Raw genomic sequence first — 14,135 nt, forward strand, 5'->3', positions numbered from 1 at the left:
TCACAAATTAAACAATCTTCCTCTCTCCTGATATTTTGACAATCTTTCTTCCAATTTAAACTAAACTAGCAAAACTTTTCAAGTGGTCATTAACCATTTGCTGGCAAGAATGTGTTTTTGTTCATCGCTTTCTTACCTAGTATGTTTCGTCTCATAATACTTCTAATGCCAACATTTGAGGAAGTAGCGTAATTCTGCTTAGAGGTTATTTTTCACTTCACTTGGTTTTTGCCACTTTTTTCACCAATATGGAGGATAAGTAGATAACAAATTAATCAGTAAAAATGGTTTAAGCTCATGGTGAATGATCCTCACAGAGACAGATTAATTCAAATTTTTGATTGGCAAGGGTTTTGGTTTTAACCTTCATTCAAATTCAAATTCAAAAATACTTTATTAATCCCAGAGGGAAATTATTTGTTGTTGTAACTCGTTATCCTTGTTTCATTAAGAGATGTTATAGATACTGATGGCTGTAGGCAGGAATGATCTCTTGTAAAGGTCCACCCCACAGTGGATCCTAAGAAATTGGCTGCAGTTGCTGTTCAATCCGTCCACCCAGACTCCGGCTGGTTTCTCGGTTCCCCTCGAGCTGTAGGACCGCCCGAATGCTGGGCAGAACTCCTCCCAGAGCGATGGCCACTCCTTCCAGCAGCCTGCTGAGCTCCTCATCACTGTGGACAGACAACTGTAGGCGCCACGGGACGATCCTGTTCTTCCACTGTCATGAGCCGTGTTTCCTGCTAGTTCCAGGATCTCAGTGGTCAGGCACTCGAGCACAGCTGGCAGGTTGATGAGAATGCATCCACAGAACATCCTTTCAACTCACTTGAGATTTTGGGCTGTAGTTGAGATATTATTTGAGCTTTTGAGATGTTAATCAGCTGCTGTTGGTTGTAGAAAACTGCCTTGTTGCCATGGTTACACATCATAACAAATGTCCAAAACTAAAAAAGTTTCAGTACAAATCCTTCCAGCTGCACAGCATCTGATACCAGAGGAAACAATCATCCAAAAAATGTGATTTACATCCAGAAAAAGAGGAATTAGTGTTTCCAAAAGCAAAATCTCAAAATGAATGTAACAGAGCTGCTCCAACATGCAGCCACCTTGAGCGGCGCAATTCAATTCAATTCATGCAGACCTCAGCCTTTCCTATCATTTTCCTATCATTCATCACGCAAGCTGCTTGGTGAACAACTTAAATGTTTGTGCTTGAAAGTATTTTTTACACTTCATTACATCCTTTTTAAACCCAGACTAGAACAAAATAAAAAAAAATTAAAAAAAGAGATGGCTTTACAAACGTTTAGGAGCTTGAATGGATTCAATTGATTAAACTAACTGTGCATGAAACAAACTCTTAGAAGTCGGAGGGATAAAGACACCATTTGCAGAGAATACACAAGGAGGAGTAATCGGAATTCTATTTTTCCATCATTTACACTCTTTTTTGAGATTTACAGCCAGAACTGGGAGTCACAGTCCAACAGTCATTTTTCAGCCTAACAGCTGAGAGCAGAGTTATGAATAAGTAAAAATTTGAGTAACAGGTCGCATATCACGTCTCAGACTGATGAGTTAAAGTACAAGCTGCCAAGACGATCCATCAGAGCTGCCTGACAGATGGCTGGAAATGTTGGCATTCTTTTTCTTTGCTTTATTCCTTACCATTTTTTATTTATTTATTTTTACCACAAACTCTCATTTAGATTTTTTTTTTGATCCAATGCAGTAGAACAACAATAAATCGTGAAGTCCAGTTCAACCTTCTGGGACCGTTAGAATACTTTCAGGGAGGTTTCTTATGTGGATAGATGTGTGTGCCCCTGAAATGACACTTGATCTTTATCTCAGTGGTAACCAAGGATAAAAACACTCATTCTCCAGCCTCAACTTTAACTCCATTACTGGGCTTTTATCTGTGTTCTCCAATATATCCTGTTTATGTGTTTGTTTCAGACTGGAGATTGAGCAGCACAGTAAACACGGTGCTTCCGTTTCCACTTATCAGAACGTGCATGACCCAGGCATCCTGGAACACCCTTTTTGTGGCGAGAGCATTTTATTTATTTTGCTGACAGTGACTTTGAAGCATTAAACTTATGAGGAAACTTATGAGGATTTGGCTGCTGCAGTTGTTCGGGGATCTGTTTTTGCAGGGTGTGTGTGCATGTGCATGTGTGTGTTCATAAAAGTCTATGCACAAATGGAGGCAGTGTTGCTAGGAGTCATGTTAAAATGGCTGCTGTGTATAAATGTGTTTAATATGTTTCCCATAAGGTTTAAATGAGGATCTTGAGCCTTCTCCTGCCTCCCTCCGCTATTTTTAGCTTTTAACTGGTCTTTTACCACTTTTAATTTTTAGCTCGACTTTTACTACTTTTGGCTAAAGTTATGTTTAGTTTTTAGCTACTGCTCTGCTACTTTTAGGTTTTAGCTACTTTTAGCTAGCCTTTCGATACTTGTAGTTTCAAGATAACCTTTAATTACTTTTTATTTTTGCTGCTATTAGGCAACATATGCTATTTGCTTTTAGCTATCTTCTTGACAGTTGTAGTCTTTAACTAGCCTTTTAAAACATTTAGCTAGTCTTTTAAACTTTTAGCTTTCAGCTAACCTTTTGCTATTATATTTAGTTAGCATTTTGCAATCTTTAGCTGGCCTTCTGCCACATTTGAGCTTTTTGCTATTCTTTTGTTCGTTTTAGCTGTTTTCCAGTACTTATACTTCATGTTCATACTTGTATACATTTTTCTTCTTTTAGTTTTATCTTGAGTTTTTCTCCTTTAGGCTTTGAGCAAGTGTTTTTCTTCTTTTAGCTTTAACAGCTCAGTTTCAGCTCAGTCTGCAAGTAATTCAGCACTCTACACTGACAATAGTTTCTCTGTAGTTGTTGATGTTAATCCAGCGTTCGCAGCAGCGTAGTTTCTTTTTCTGATTTTCTGTAGTTTTGATTGCAAACCTACAACAAAAATGTATTTCCACACACAATATTTCTGCAGTGTACAGTATATTAAAACAACACTTGCTTGGTCTACATATGTACCAAACCAAAAGATGCATACCAAAAATACAAACATATGTATATTATACTAATTTATCTCCATCAACAGTACATGTGTTTCTACATGTGATAATTTAGAGTGAGTTGAAAACTGTTTCTTACTAAAGTTGATTGTTAATGGGGATAATAAATGCAGTTTATCTAATGTACAAGGCAACTGAGCAGCAACAGTGGCATTTAAATTTTAAACCCACGACAATCTGTTTGAATGCAGCCATGCTTAAGTTCAGTCTTTTATTCTGCTGGACACCCACACCATACACACAGACACCCAGCACCTCCAGGCAGCATGCCCTCTCCTGCTGGGCCCCGTCTTACCCTAATGGGATTGCCATGGTGGAAGTCTCTCAATACTGGAAATAATGAAATCAGCAAGAACCCAAAGAAAGGTTACCACTCCTCTCATGGGCAGACTTCAAACCTCCCCCTGCAGCCCAACAACAGACAGAAATCCACATGGGGGAACGAAGGGGAGGGAGAGGAGGACGTTTACAGACAGTCCCAGGGGGAGGGAGGTGAAAAGTGCAGTGTGAAGAAAAAAAATCCAAAATGAAAGATAGACAAAAATGCACAAAAGGAAGATGAGATAAAGGTGGCTGGTTGGTTGACCCTGTCAGATCAGTCGTTTGTTTCAGTACACGCATACAGTCAAAGGGTGAACAGAAGGACTTTACCAGTGTTTACGTTTCATATTTTCTATCTTAAAGCTAAAGATCATTAGTTTTTCATATGATGAGATGTGCCCTCTAAATAAAAACTATCTTGCGTGGCAGTAAACTTCATGACTGACTGTTTTGATTTTTTTTTTTTTTTTTACTTAAGATGGAAATGTTGATATTTTGTTTTGGCAGCTCCCTTCTACAGGAGTGGCCACGGTGAGCAAACTTACATGACAGATTAAACAATTGTTTACACCAGATGTCCTTCCTGACTCGAGCTGGGCTCAGACCTGCAGCCTCAGGATTACAAGGCCACGATACTGACCACCACAGCCCCACGCACCGAGATGTAAATACCACAGGTATTTTCCCCGAAAATAAAAATGTCCTCAGCAGACCCGGCAGCGAAAACAAACGCAGACTGTAAGGAGAATTGTGGGATGTGTGAGCAGTAGAACAGAGGAGTTCCTCTGGGACAGGAAATGGGAACAGTGACAACAGGAAGCCAGTGTGAAAACGACGAAGGGCGGATTCCCACAGCATCTCTGTTTGTCTCGTTGTGTTCGTCTGTGCTTCTGGCTCCTCTGTTCACCTCTCTTTCAGCTTCTGTCTCGGGGTGTGTGTGTGGGGGGGGGGGGGGGGGGGACTCTGAGGCTACAATACAGTAGTCCCTCGTTTATTGCGGTGGTTATGTTCTGAACCCCCCCTCCATACACACACACACAATAAGTGAAAATCTGCGAAGTGGGGACGGTAAATTTATTTTAGTATTTATATATTTAAAAGGCTTTATAAGCCCTTTTGAACTCTTGCAATGTTCTAAAATCTTAAACCTGTCATTTTAACAACATACGTATATGTAGCTACTAAATTTTATTCACCAGCTCTGCAGAACAACAGCAGCCTGGTTCTGGTCCAATTCAGTTCCATTTCGGCAGACTTACCCTGCTGGTTCTGGTGGCTCTCTGGCTCAGGGTCGTCCCAGTGGGCTCTGGAGAGAATGCCAGACCTCCGGGTGGTGCCTGCCTGGAAGGCCTTGTGGGCAACACTCAGATTCACCGATGAGTCTGGAGGTCCAGTTTTGATTCAGTTCCCGGTTGGTTCCATGCGGCTCTGTGCATCCGATGGGCGCCGAAGTCACTATGGATAAGGACCGTACTTTTCGGATCCGATCAAAGCTTTCTCTCCATTTCAGCAGAAGGCAACGGGGCTTCTGAGTGAGGCACTGTTGGCTTCTGGGAAATGTAGTAATTCTGAGTGGCGATACAATATAAATTTATTGAGAGAAAATGACGGTACCTGTCTGAAGCTTTTTTTTTTTACTTTTTACTGTAATCACATGAGTAATATTAAAGTTAACAATCGTGTTTCATGTACAATTTTTTTTTTCTCATGCTCAGTCTTACTTTGAAAAAGTCCACAAAAGTCGAAACGCAAAGTAGCGAGGGACGACTGCATAAGTGTTGAGTGCATTTCTACGGGTTGGATAATAAAGTCTCGTTGTGTGTTGACAGTGGGCGTTGTGTGAAACTGATTTGATCCTGATTGTGTTTTTATTACTTCCAACTGGAAGGAAAAAGTTGAAGTATGATTGGGGGTACTTAGACGTACTAACATTTAGAGATAAAATTAAATGTTATCTGATCAAATTAGTTGTTGCAGCCAGCTTGAATTGGGTTGACTCCAAACATGACAAAGATGTATATATACATATAAAGAGTGCTTTTTGAGAGTTTCATTCAAATCTGTCTGATGGTTAATGAGTTATTTTGGTAACAGACAGTAAATCACACAAATACATGGGCAAAAACACTATCACCCATCTTTCAGCAACTAACATGGCCGTTTTATTATTTAATCATTAAACACAAACAAAAAGTTTAAAATTAATATTTTGAACTACTAATTAATTAAACCTGGACTTGTTCTTTATGTTCTACATGTGCATATTTATATTTTTGACATTTCATTAAGGAATAATCCCCCTGATTGTGTAAATTCTGTCTGTTCTTGTTTCCCTGAGAGACAAATATGCATTGTTGCCATGATGTGAGTCACGTTGTTGCACTGAGTGGCATGTTTCATCAATTTTTGGAGCAGAAATAAACTTTGAGTCAGACCTGCAGGCAATATCTACCATAGGTAATTAAGAGCTTCAAACGTTAAACTGCTTTGTTAAATATGGCAAAACAACATTTTTTTAATGTTTAAATAGATTATATTTACTGTCTATATACAGAATATCATCCTCTAATTAAAAACATTCCTCCAGAAATTTAGTCAGCTTGTCATTTATGGTGTGAAGTGACAGTTTCGTTTTTTAATTCTGAATTGAGCATTCATAAGTCCAGCTTCAGGGACATTTTGAACGATCCTCAAATTGTTCTAAGTTGGTGTATGACAGAAAAGTATTTAAGCTGTGAAAACACATCTAGTTTTATAACTTGGAAGTCTGCAGTCAGTCCTCGGAGTGATTCTGCATGCTTCTGATGAGTTGTGCTAACTTGAATCCTGATATTTGTGTGATTATGAAGCATTCACACTATGATCCATTTTTCTTCCATACGTTTTTCAGCATCTTTCTCGTTCCACATTTTTAATGCTATTTCAACAAATCATAACGTTCAGCTCTTTCAGGACAGTCCTGCTATGACTTCTGGTATTGGTGCAACTTTAGCTTTTTGAACTATTTATCCTTTTTGCCATTTTTTTCTCATAAAAAATGAAGTGAGCTCATTTTACATCTTTCAAATGTTTAGATATGTTCACAACCTTTTACTGCTCCTTTCACAGTTTCTTCTGGTTCAACTTCTTTCAGCTTCCTTGTACAAATTTAATTTTTTTTTTCAGCTTTCAGCTAATTTCCGCTGGTCAGCTGCTTCCGAATTAGAATTTAAAAAATTGGGCAAACGTGTTCTTTCTACTTTCTTATGCTAATTTAAGCTTGCTGTATCTTTTCAGCTAGCTTTTTAGATAATTTTAGCTGTTTTCAGATAAATTCAAGTTTTTCATAATATCTGCTGCTTTCAGCATAATTAGCTTTTCTCTGCTCATTTCAGCTTGTTATGCTCCTTTCAGCATATTTCTGTTAGTTTCAGCTCTTTCTGATATTTCAACTACTATTTAGCTGTTTTGTGCTAAATTTAGCCTTTTTAGCTAATTCAACTTTTTTTTTTTGCGTATTTCAGCTCCGTCCACTTCCTTCTGGCAATTTAAGCTTATTTCTGCTGTTTTGGCTACTTTTCACCAATGTGTTGCTAATTTCAGCTTTTTGAGCACATTTCCTAACTTTTGTGCTAATATGTGTTCTTTCTGCTTTCTTCTAACTTGAGCTAGTTCTTCTTTTCAGCTACATTTCAGCATGTTTTTAGCTAATTTCAGCAGTTTTTCAGCAAGTTCTTCAGCAATAAGCATTCGCACTGCATTTTCACAGGAAATGCAACTTCTCTATATCCATTACTGTGTCATTCAAACTTTCAGGTGACTTCTTTTTGGTGACAATGTGATGAAGTACATTTGTTCCGCCGATTGGATTAAACAAACAGGGATGAGGGCAGGTCTCTTTCCTGAGAAGTCCCATCGCATCACTGCCCCCCTCCCTCCTGTGCAGCTCATTAGGTCTTTGAACCAGCTGTCTCCCTCTGTCCTGTGCACACCCTTTCTACTATTCTTCTGCTCCCTCCATCTTCTCTCTAATTTGCAGAGGAGATATTGCCCCAAAGCCTTCCTGGCTAATTTGGCATCGTCCCACATCAGAGGGACACAGGCAGGTGGCTCAAGGGAGGGTTGTTTTAATATTGCAGGGGATTCAGGGTGCCACACCTCCAGTGGCGCTGCAGGGAGGCACAGAGACAGTCGTCTGAAGTCCCTGTGGATAAATGACAGCTTAGCATCCGAGGTATTTTCTAATTGGTGTTGCTGAGAGCGAGGACATGTTCCGTGCGTGTTTCCCGCACACTACCTGTTTGTGAAAATGCCTTTCGCTGTGCGTTTGTGTCATTCCCTCAACTCTCAGTAAACATTTCCAGATCTGAATACTTATATTTTATAAGGGCTGCCTTTATCAGTGTGCGTGCATCACCCTCAGCTTCTCTGTGTGTAACTTCTTCCAAGCCTGAGGGATTAAGTTTCTAATAGTCTGACAATGTGAGCGTGTTTGTTTATGTCATCGCATGCTCTCTGCTCACATCGAGCCATCGAGGTAATTTCAATGCTGAGAGATTTTGTTTCCTCTTTTGTTTTGCCTTTCTTTGTGTGCATGTGCTTATGAGCCATGACTGAGCTTTCCATTGGTTCTGTGTATATAATACATACATACACACACTTATGTGCTTGTGTGCACTTGCTCCCCAGATTGGGCTATTGTCACCAGATGTCAGTGCCTGGGAACGTAGGCAAACAATGGTCACTAAGAGGCAAAAGGCAGTTGCCCGGGGAGGGGCGACAGGTTTACGTTTCACCCACCGTGTCTTTAATCAGCATATTTAGGAGCGAGTGGGTGCTGTGGGTGTTCTGGGTGTGTTCTCTCTGAGGATAAAAACCCTGAAGTGGTAGTTTGAAACGTGTTGAAAATACGCTCATGGGAGAGTGCTGTGGCAGGAAGTGAGAATTGAGATTGAGAGGTGCAGTTGTAGCTGCATCAGCGTTGGCGATTTGAGGAACAGGGTGGGGTGGGGTTGTATAATGTGTTGTTTTGATACTGTATCAAAAGGAAAAGCTGAGAATATCCTGGAATGGAGATTATACCCAGAGAAACATTTCCCCAGCGTCTGCACAGTTCATACCAAACAAAAAAAAAGCCTGACCGCAATCTTGATGGAAGACAGATTAGTATCTCGGACAGAAAGCACTCACAAAGCAGAGAACCCACACAGCTTGTGGCTCTTGGGAAAGTAAGCACACTGACAAGCACAGCCAGCCATGTCAACACGAGGTCAACAGAAGTGGTTCCAACAAAAAAAAAAAAAATGCTTTGTCACTTTCGCCCACACATTTTCCTTGGAGAGAACTGTTCATTCTGTCTGAGTGATATCATTTAGAAGGTGCACCAACTAAACTAGGCACCTGCGCCAGCTCATATTTCTGTTTCTGTGGTCGGTTTTGAAAATAGGAGCTAGCTGAACATAATTTTTTGCAGTGTATCTAGGACAACCGAAACAGAGATTTATGGATTTGCAAGGGCAAATGTAATGAAACCCTGCAACAGGTTCACATGCAAGCCATGAATTATAGTTGTTGATCTGTGGAGAAGAGACAGTAAGCATGAGCTGTAGTTAGTGTTGGTGTGATCAGGCTCGACCTCCCACCGAGAGCAAATACCTTTTGTTTCTAATGAGAAGAGGACATAAAGATTAACAAAGAGAGTCCTGTTCAGCGCACGATGGAAGAAACAAAGAAAACAAAGAAAGAAGTTTCTTTAGAGTAATTTATGGGAGAGCTTCTCTTCAGCTCATGCTCACTTGTTTTGCTTCTTTCAACAAACCACTGAAATCTCTGCACAGAACTTTTATTTTGACACGTTTGCATCACGTTACTGTATTGTCAAGCAGAAATCTCCTTCCTCTAATTACAGTTTATGCTTGAGCTCATTTACAATATGAAAACAGTGTCATTTATAGTCAACAGAATGACTTGGGGAAACAGAAAGCAAAAGAGTTTTTCTAGTAAGTTGAAGGCTTTACAAAGGTCAGCAGCATGAATGGCGACTCTCCGAAGCTTTGTTCACCCTCAGTTTGAACAAAAGGGTTATTCTAGACAGAACCTCATGATTATTAAACTCTTTTCTTTTTTACAATCCCCCCGCCCCCCCACCACCACCAACTATTACTCTCTTTGTCTTTCAACCCCTTCAGATGTATTCCTGATCCTTTGTACCACTCAATCCCAGTTCTTTGATTCCCTCTCAACCACGCTGAGTGCCCGAATTTGTGTAGTTGGTGTCATATAATTACCCATGATCAAGCTCCTGCTGAAATGATCCTCTGAGAATGATGTAAATTGGTGACATTTATGAAAATGCCAGTGACTTGTCAAGGGAGGCAATAAGAGTCATAGACAAACCCATGCATCCATCCATTATCTTTACCTGTTTATTCCATTTTGGGTCACGGGGGTCGCTGGTGCCCATGTCCAGCAATCACTGTGCGAGGGGCGGGGTACACCCTGGACAGGTCGCAAGTCCATGACAGGGCCACATAGAGACAAACGAGACAAACAACCATTCACTCTCTCACTCACACCTAGGGACAATTTAGAGTTACCAATCAGCCTAACATAGCAAATTTTATTGTGGCCGTGTGTATTCCAGTCCTGTGTTGTCTTCAAAAGATTTGAGAGTTTCATTTTGGAGTTTTATTTTGTTAAAACAGGCAGTCTACTGAGATTGTGACAATGACTTAAAGATGAAGCAAAATGGCTTCTTCAATCTAATCTTGAAATGAAAAAAAAGACCAAGATTGAAAGGAAACTAGATTGATACTATAGATTAAGAATGAGGATTAATGCTGAAATAATTAACCAAGAGTTTGAGAAAGTTGTTCAAAGTTTAAAAAAATCTAAATATATAGTGGGAGATAAAGTAAGGACTTTGCCTTCCTACTCAGCCCCAACTCTGCTCAGCTCAAGTGCTTTTCCACTAATACTTTTTAGCTGATTCGAGGCTGATTCTGACACTTTTTTGTCCCTGCTTCTCTGGTGAGACTGTTCGAGCTGAGTCGGCACCTAAACGTGATGCCAGAACACTGTCGGTCGAGCGGCTTCGGATGTTATCAGCCCATTAAATGACCGTTATTAGTTGTTGTCATCCCCATATGTAGCGGTGAGACTGTCCCACCTACCTCCTAGTAGGTTTAAAGGTATGTTATTGTCGTTATTATTGCTGATAATATGCAGTGCCGCACGGGGGTAAACCAGGAAGTGTGTTTTTAGTTGTTCTCAGCTTATGTAACCCTTTTCCTAAACGTAAGCTTACACGTGACCCAGAGGACCAACCCTAAACTTAAACCCCTTACCCTTGTGCGTAAACCTAACCAAGACCCTAAACCTAACCGCCAGACCCTTTACTCTAAACTTAACCATGTGAAGCTGTTATGAGCGGTAACAAAGCTAAAAACGGAGCTTATTATCATCGCTAACAAAGCTAACAACGTACCTTTAAACCCACTAGGAGGTACAGGAGGGACAGTCTGACCGCTACATATGGGGATGATAACAATTGATAACAGCCATTTAATGGCTGATAACATTCGAAGTGGGTGGTCAGTCACTGATTGGTCAGAGGGAGGAGTCACTGGATCTCTCTCAAACTTTTCACCGATCCGCCATTTGCAATTTCTCGGAACTCAGAGCAGTGGCTGGATCTATTTTTAAGATTTTAAAAACAATAATGACAACACAGTGTTTAATGCTGAAGTCCAGGCAGTTTTTTGTGTTTGGTGACCGACGACAAAATTCGAGCGAGCGGAGTCACCGCGGAGGATCATACGAGCAGCCGACCCGATGAGGCATTCGAGGCCGGGACCGGGGCCTCGTGTGCTCACAAAGGCCAGATTCCAAGCCCTGGCAGGCGGTAGGACCGGGACGGAGGGTGGGAACATTTTTTTAAAAACATTTTATATATAAAAAATAATGTTTTTTATCAGTGAAGATTAAAAATAAATAAACGGTGCAGGCTTTATCATGAAATCCTGTTTTCATTTTGACTTTATTAAATAATCTGTTAATTAAATTTAACAGCTGAAAAATCATAAAATTACTAAATTATTGGATCACTCAGGAATATTTCCCTCATATGTTTAAAGAGCTACATCCTTTAGTTCCAACTTTATTCCAACCCACAGACGTACAAATCACAAAACAAGAATTACACTTTAAATCAAAGCTCAAATAAAATCTGTGTACAAGAAGCAAAACAACATATCTAAATTAAACAATAAAAGTAGACACAATGAGTGCAAATACATCAAATGATGAAGAAAAATATGGAATTTTAAATATAAATGTTTTTGTAGGATCTGGTTCATCAGATTTAATTCAGTTTATATAGTGCCAAGTCACAACAGAAGTCATCTCAGGGCACTGAACAGAAACATTCATATATAAAATAAGTGAACAGAAACGTTCATATTTAAAAATGATTTAACATTATTTATCTGAGGAGCAGACTGCTTTGAGTTTAACTCCTTGCAGAACTCTCACTCGGTGAACTAAAGTTCATTAAAAGTTCATTAGCAGGATTTTGGATTCTGGACACTCCTCCAGAACCCGTCCTGAAGTGCGGTGCAAATCAGGCTGATCTGAGCAGGTCTGAGTAGGAGCAGTGCAAAAGTGGCATAAGTCCACACTGCTTTGCTTTGTTCAGTCCTCCTGGCCAGACACCAGCAGTTTCTACTGTATTCATATTTCCAAGAAACATGCCAGTGTTTCAGAATCAGTGTCAAGATATTTATGTAGTGTCTAAAACTGTCTTCAGCTAGCTCTCTCTGGCTCTCAACAAGCTAACATCAAAACAATAATTATTGTCTGTGACTCAAGACTGCTGCCCTAGAAACACCAACAAAAAGAGCAACAACGGTGCAACGTGTCTGTTGGTTTTGGTCCTGTGAAAAAAAGACTGTTAAAATCTGTCCATGTTTCATCTTTTCCAACAATGATATTGTTTTTTATGCAAAGCAGCCAGATCACTGTGAGGTACTTGAGGTCATATAAAGAAACCATCTGCCACATTGGGTAAGGTGGGCCATCCAACCAAGCAAAGCTTTGTTTCCGTTCAGATGGAACTGGTGAGAGGAACCATATCAGCACTGAATAAAGGAAACACAGAGATGAACCTATTATTTTTATCTATTCTGATTTTGAGTTTGCTCCTGAGGGGAATAAACATGAAGAATTAATATTTTAATTTGTTTAAAAAATAGTAAAGATTTAAATAGATAAGATATTACAGATTTCCATTAATCCAACTTGCCCTAATTTTATCTGATTTTTTTTAAAACAGTACAAAGTCTGGGATTAGTACATGAGATGGGTTTTGGGGCCCTAATAGTGTGAATGTTTATGTAGCATCCACACTATTGTGATCCCTTTTTCTTTCGTACCTTTTTGGCAACGTTCTAGTTCCATGATTTTTGTGTTAGTTCAACAAATCATATATCAAAACATTCAGCTCTTTCAGGAGAATCCTGCAATGAGTTTTGGTATTGGTGCAACTTTAGCTTTTTGAAATATTTAGCCTTTTCTGCTACTTTTTCCTCATAGAAAATGAATTGAGCTCATTTTACATCCTTCAAATATTTAGGTCTGTTTACAACCTTTTACTGCTCCTTGCACATTTTGTTCCAGTTCAGCTTCTTTCAGCTTCCTTGTGCAAATTTAAACATTTTTTGCAGCTACTTTCAGCTGTTTTTTTTAGCTGTTTGTGCTCCGTTTAGATTCTTTCTGCTAACTACAAAGTTTTTGTGCTTCTTCGAAATTCTTTCTGCTAATTTTAGCTTGTTAAGCTCCTTTCAGCTGATTTCTGCAAGTTTCAGCTTTTTCTGCTATTTAAGCTATTATTTAGCTGTTTATGCTAACTTTAGCTTTTTCAGCTAATTCCACAGTTTTTGCACTCATTTAAACTTTTTTCAGCCTAATTCAGCAAAAATGCTCTCTCCACTTCCTTGTGGTAATTTAAGCTTCTTTTTGCTTTCTAGCTTATTTTCAGGTGGGGTTGTGTGTGTGCGCGCGCGCGTGTGCTAATTTAATCTTTTTTCAGATAATTTCCACTTTCTTGTACTCTTTTCTGCTTCTTTGGGCATAATTGGAAAAATATGTTTTCTTTCTTCTGCTAATTTAAGCTTGTTCTACCTTTTCAGCTATTTTTTTTGTTACATGTTTTAGTTAATTTCAGCTCTTTTCAGATAAATTCAAGTTTTTCATGGTAATTTATGCTACTTTCAGACTAATTTTCTTTTGCTAATTTCAGCTTGTTATGCTCCTGTCATCTCATTTCTGCTAGTTTCCGCTTTTTCTGCTATTTCAGCTACTATTTAGCTGCTTTTGTGCTGAATTTAGCTTTTTCAGTTAATTCTGCATTTTTGGCGCTTATTTCAGCTCCTTACACTTCCTTCTGGTAATTTAAGTGTCTTTATGCCTTTTCAGCTACTTTATTTTTGCTAATTCCAGCTTTTTGAGCAAATTTCCTAATTTTGTGCTCATTTCTGCTTATTTAAACCTAATTAAGCAAATATGTGTTCTTTCTACTTTCTTCTGCTAACTTTGGCTTGTTTTTCCATTTCAGCTACATTTCAACATGTTTTTAGCTGTTTTTCAGCTAGTTCTTAAGCAATGAGCATCCGTACTGCATTTTCACAGGAAATGCAATTTTTCTTTGCAAATGTACCTTTTTATAGCAGCTTAGTTTTGATTTTTTT

The sequence above is a fragment of the Nematolebias whitei genome, chromosome 16, assembly GCF_014905685.2.
Source record: "Nematolebias whitei isolate Nwh7 chromosome 16, NemWhi1, whole genome shotgun sequence".
In the NCBI taxonomy this organism is placed as follows: Eukaryota; Metazoa; Chordata; class Actinopteri; order Cyprinodontiformes; family Rivulidae; genus Nematolebias; species Nematolebias whitei.